Genomic DNA, 6681 nt, shown 5'->3' with positions numbered 1-6681 from the left:
TGCCAGGAGCCACCTCCTGGTCTTTCATGCAAATGCCAAGGGCCACCCCTGGTCTTCCTATATTACATAAACCAATAGGGCTAACATTTGTGCCTTCGACTCATAGTATAGTGAGGAGACTCACCTCGTACTACTGAATCACATTGAAAATCCCTGGCTGATGGTCCGAAAATTCCTCGAGCTATCAATATCAAATAACATCCAATTAAAATTAGATTCCAATCCATAATCATCAATCGTTAATGAGGGTAAAAAGACCATTTTACCTATTACCTAGTTTGGTCCAAAACTAAAGCCCAACCCTACAATCTAAAAGGCCCACACATGGCCCAAAATAGTCCATGGTTAACCCTGATCAAACTTCTAGTCAAAGTCAAAGTCAACAACCAATGTTGACCAAACACATCGCGTTGCTCCTTTTCCATGTCTTGTTCCGACAGCATCCAAATAGTCAGGAGAACCCAGCCAACATGCCATTTTGACTTAGAAACACACCGTGTTTGCCGAAGTTCCAACAACTGAATACATTAAGTCGTTTTTTTTCGATTACAAGAGCTCCAAAGCTCCGATCAACTCAATAATATGGTCTAGAAGGAGAAAGTTTCCAACTTTATCCACTGGGACTACCCAAAAGGTTTAAAACTCAATCCATAAAGCTTATTAATGCAAGAGCTTAACAACCAAGCACTTAATCCTTAAAGTATGAAGCCCATCTTTTTCCAAAAGTGATTTAAACACCAAAACCATCACAAAGGTTGGTGCTTTATAGACATACATGTCCAATGAATGTTTTGAACCCATATTAGGTCAAAATGGGGATTTATGGCCAAATCTCTATACATGACATCAAAACTTAATTACAATCCATATCCAAAACACTACACGGTCACCATGACTTGGAGATTCATAAAGTTGTAAACTTTATGAGATCCAACCATTCCTTCATTCAAGAGAAAGAAGATAAAGGAACAAACTCAATATCTAACAACTTGGAATGATAAAAATTGAGTCTTGGAGACTTAGAAAGGTCCAGAAGAGTGCTAGGGTGGAGAACGGGGACTTGCTTGCTTGATCTTTGCTTCCTTCTTCCTCTTTCTTCCTACTTTAGCTTCAAAAAGCATCAAACTAGCTCTAAAATGGAGGAAGATTATTAGGATTTCTTTTAGGGCTTGAGGGGGATGAGGATTGATAAACACTAGCCTCTTTATTCCTTAAATATGGAGCAAAAACCCAGAACATTACGGTTTTCATTCCAGGCATCAACACGTCGTGTTCCAAGAGGCAACACGTCGTGTTCCAAGAGGCAACACGTCGTGTTGACCTTAATGAAAGCGACGCTTCTTCTTTTCTAGAAACGTCATGTTAGTTGCTCCAACACGTCGTGTCTAATCCTTAGAAGGTGATTTATTTCTCAAAAAAATTCCTCAATATTCTGGGTGTTACAACTCTCCCCCACTTAAATTAGATTTTGTCCTCGAAATCATTCCTTACCATCTCGAACACGCCAGATAGCCTAAAGAATGCAATCACAACCTCCAACATACAAAAACCTTCCTAAGGCGACTGAATGCAACCCAAGCAGAACTTTCCAACCCAAAGAAGACGAATCCATAATCCCATACAAATAACCAGCCCTACTTTACCTGAAACCTCAATTATCTAATTGGTTTGAATCCCTGAAAGACTGGCCATATTGAACCATCACCAGGCCAAATTCTCATTGAAGTCTAGACTTAAACCGAAAGCTTCCAATCCTAAATTGACTTGATTGTTCTAATGGAAACAAAATCACTAACCATTATAGTTGCCTAACACTTATCTTGATGACTCCTAACTGCTTTCCAAAAGCAACTAAGGCCTCCTTGGTCCCAACTGTTCTACCAATAACTAAATCGCCAGATTCCCACCCGGTTCCTGTGTCAAAAGACACACATAGTCACCCCACGCGACTTCCGAATGAAAGCCTCATCTAGCAATAATTGCCCAAGCTATCTCGCCACTTATGGCTCTAACTGATCATAACAACCCGACAAACCTAGCTCCACCAAATCCAATGCTAAAAGTGAATGCTACATGACCAACTATAGTCTTATATCACAACCGGCCTCCAACGACCTATCACTTCCTGATTCCATGCATGTTGTGGTCTTCCCACAGCCTTACGAACTGACCCACCCTCGTCTAATACATCTGAAGAAATCTAAGACCAATCACGGATTTGCCACACCTCAATGTTGCACAGGGACCAGTGAATGCTACTGGCCACCGCGCAGTCTTACATGTAACACCGTAAATTTCAAGACAAAATTTTCATTTAAAATAATCAGTTTAATCTTAGAACACTTGTTTAAAATCTCATTCATAATTGAATACAAAACATAGCTTCAATTTCACTTGCATAGAAAACCAGGATCCTCCAAAATATGACTCTTTCTCTAGTGTGTACAATCAAGCCGGTGCCGCCCCGTGAAACTGAAAGAAACCTGAAACAACATAACACAAACACTATAAGCACGAAGCTTAGTGAGTTCCCCAAAATACCACACTTGTAACACATATAAGCCACTCGAGGCTATAACACTATGGGTCCGTGCACCCAACTCTGTGAACCCTCAGGTTCTAACTCTAGGAACCCTTCGGTTCCAACTCTGCAAACAGGCACAACATAAATCACATAGAAATCATGCAGTACAACACATATCAGACATAGCATACAAATACTCTGTCACATAACTCTGGTTACATACTCATATCATAAATAGCATACAAATACTCTGTCACATAACTCTGGTTACATACTCAAGGTAAAGTATAGTGAGAAGACTCACCTCGCGTGTCTCGATATCTCACAACCCTGGGAATCCCTCGTGCCCGATTCTCCGAGCTCTAATCCTTCTATAACATCATATGTCCCTAGTTAACACTTTATATCTCTAATGTTGACTATCCCTAAGAAGTCAACACAGGTCCACTCTGGTCAACGGTCAACGGTCAACTTTGACCGGACTCGGCGAGTGCTAGGGTAACTCGGCGAGTCTACACGTTCTCACCAATTCTCTAAGATTCCCTTTCTACACGTCGAGTATCCCCCCTTGACTCGACGAGTTCCTCCTGGAAGAATCGCGGGGCCACCCCGACTCAACTCGCCGAGTCTGAAGAACAACTCGGCGAGTCCCAGTTAATCTTCAAGCTACTCGCCGAGTCTGTTCATCGGACCCGGCGAGTCCATGCCATGCAACCGCTCAAACTGCTTTCTAAGGTCAGATCTGCTCCGACAACTCATTGGTCTGGCCTTCCTAGACTGGTTCAACACGTAAAGCCCTCATTTCGGTGCTCATAATACACCCCATGACTCATAATTTACATTTTGACCTAAGGCATAAGGATTCCAATCCAAAACCTCCATTGATTCCCGAAATGCTCAGGCATGGGACATTCTGGACTTCCAAGGGTCCCATTATAGGGTTCCAATCGCTTGGGGGACTAAGGAAACACTCAATCTAGCCACAAAAGGGTTCAATAAACCCTAAATCCATATACACATCAACATAGAAGAATGCAACTCGAAAATATTACCTGAATAACGTTGCTCTGTGTCCCCAATCCTCAGAATGTGGCTTCTCTTGTTGTTCCCTTAACCAAGCCTCCTCCTCCTTGCAAAATAACACTTCCAAGATCAATAATGGTCTTCTACCTTGCTCCAGATGCTCACAATCGAATTAGGGTTTCTCTCAAAGGACTAGGATGAACAATGACGGCCATAACGTCCCTGATATATGTCCCAAACCTGGACGGTTAGGGTTTCGCTGAACAGCGCGGACTCGCCGAGTCCATATCCGGACTCGCCGAGTCCAGTCGCGAACCCGCGACCAGATCCGCGATCCTACTCGGCGAGTCTGAGCTCCAACTCACCGAGTCCCCTCTTAAAACACCCCAAAATCATAAATATAACACTACCTGGAATTCCGGGCTGTTACAACTCTCCCCCACTAGAACTAGACTTCGCCCTCGAAGTCTCACTTTGAAAATAGCTCCGGATGCTGCTCCCGCATCTCACGCTCCGGCTCCCAGGTCATTTCCAATCTCTTCCGGTGCTCCCACTGAACTAACACCAGAGGTATCTCCTTATTCCTCAGAACCTTGGTCTTCCGATCTCTGATGGCCACTGGTCTCTCGGCATAATTCAGGCTCGCATCCACCTGAATGTCCTCTAATGGAACTACTGCCGACTCATCGACTATACACTTTCTCAATTGCGACACATGAAAAGTGTCGTGGATCTGTCTCAATTCCGTTGGCAACTCCAAACGGTAGGCCACCCGTCCTACCCTCGCAATCACACGAAAAGGCCCAATATACCGGGGCCCCAACTTGCCCCTCTTCCTGAATCGAAGCACTCCTTCCCAAGGAGAGACCTTCAGGAGTACGAAGTCGCCGACCTGAAACTCAAGCTCGGACCGGCGTCTGTCTGCATAACTTTTCTATCGTCCCTGGGCGGTAAATAACCTCTGTCTAACCTGCTGAATCTGCTCTGTCGACTAAAGCACGATCTCTGTACTGCCCATCACTCTCTGTAACCGAGAATTACCCAAGATGCAACTCTGCTCTAAATCTCAACGATCACTCGACCCATAAGGGTTAGGAAACCATGAACCACCGGATCCCCGATCCAAAACCCACTTTATCCATTCCGGAACGACTGAGAGACCCATTCTCACTCTCAGTGCAACTCTCACGAGTTCTCCTCTTGCAATCACATACACATGCTGAACTAGCCCCAACACCCACAGGTTGGAAGACCCGATACACTGATGATATCCTCAAACATTCCCCCCCCCCCCCCCCAGGATGAACCACTGATACATACTCAATACCTTGATCAAAATCACACTGAGAGTCCAGGATTCTCTCCCTGGATCCCTTCCGAGCCTCCTGGCTCTACACCCGCGGAATCCCTTCCGCGTCCTCAGCAGACACCTCATCATGACGCCATTCCATACCACTGTAACAGACATAGCGTTCAACCCTCATACTCTAAATCATCCATTCGCACTACTACCTTCACTTCCGTGAACCAACACTTTCCCCCTTTGGGGTTACATACCTTTCTCTTCCCTTACCTAGGGAAATCCACTTGACAACCTTGCCACTACTCCATGTATCGCACATGCTCTGGATCTGCTCGCAAGGACTCTCGGATCCATGCATTATCTCTCCTCAGCAAATGGGGGTCCGACACCACCTCCTATACAACAGCTCAAAGGGCGGCATACCAATGCACTAATGATGGCTGTTGATATAGGACAACTCAACCAAGGATAAATACGTGCCGCAGCTTCCTCCGAAATCTAATACACATGCCCGAAGCATGTCTTCGAGTGTCTGGATCGTTCACTCTTTCTAAAGTGTCCTCAGACATCATCATGATAAACTCTAGCTCATTTCTCATATCCCTCTTCGAGATTGAGCACCAGGTCCGCTTTTGGCCCCACAGCTGAGCCCCCCAAAGATCACCCATATCATGATCCAAATATCCCACTAATTTCCTCCCCGTGACCACTATCCCGGCCCAGTGACACGCAAGTCACGAAATCCTCTTTTCCTCATGCGAGAAAAATACAATCCAACCGAGGATCGTCTCAACTCTGATCTCTGGTTTCTGCTGCGCATATTCCTTGCGTATCTCACTACATTTCCCGACAGAGACGGAGACCCCAGTCACGCCCCCGGTTCAACATTCATGCCCCAAAGGTTCAATACTAGGGCTACTCAAGCCCAAAACTCTTCCACATCATACACTGCTCGGAAAACATTCCAACATCACATTATCTTGCCATCTAGTGAGTACTACGACTCCATGCAGTATCACAACACCCCCTGAATAGTGAGTACTACGGCTCCCCGCAGTATCACAACACCCTCTGACTAGTGAGTACTACGGCTCTCCGCAGCATCACACACCCTTTGACTAGTGAGCACTACGGCTCCCCGCAGTATCACAACACCCTCTGACTAGTGAGTACTACGGCTCCCCGCAGTATCACAACACCTTCCGACTCCACTAGCTCGTGCTCCGTAGTCTATCATCTGTGGATACCCATACTCGACTCGAAAATCCATCACAGACTCTGGAGGCAATCAACATAACAAATGCCCACCCTTGCAAAATCCATTCTCTCAAATAATCTCTCTGGATGCCCATACTCGAAGGGCTCCCACTAGATCCATAGATACCTGATATACCACAAATCGATTCAATTCAAGATTCACGAGTAACTCCGAAATAAAGATATCATACCCGGATATCTCAGAATGCCCCAACAGAACATCACAAGATCCTGCCACAACCACTGATCTCCTGCCCCAAGCATCATATAGACACAATAATATATTTCCTCTGAACCCCAAAATTAGATCTGCATTTTCCAAATTGCAATCTCGGTGTATCCAATTTCTCAATTGGAATACAAGAAAACGCTAACGCTACTAAATACGCTGATAATTCTCCGAACCCATTTCCCCACCGCTCAAAATCCAAACAAGGATACGCATACCGACCCTGGAAGTTGGCTGTCTAATCATTCTCTATCTTCTTGCAACAACACCAAACACCTGTCGTGGAGACATTCATCCTTCTCATCAAGTACTTCCCGCATTGACTCGCTCTGACCCCTTTCTTCG

This window comes from Lactuca sativa, chromosome 2 (genome assembly GCF_002870075.4).
Source record: "Lactuca sativa cultivar Salinas chromosome 2, Lsat_Salinas_v11, whole genome shotgun sequence".
NCBI lineage: Eukaryota > Viridiplantae > Streptophyta > Magnoliopsida > Asterales > Asteraceae > Lactuca > Lactuca sativa.
Note: the sequence above shows the minus strand (reverse complement) of the source record.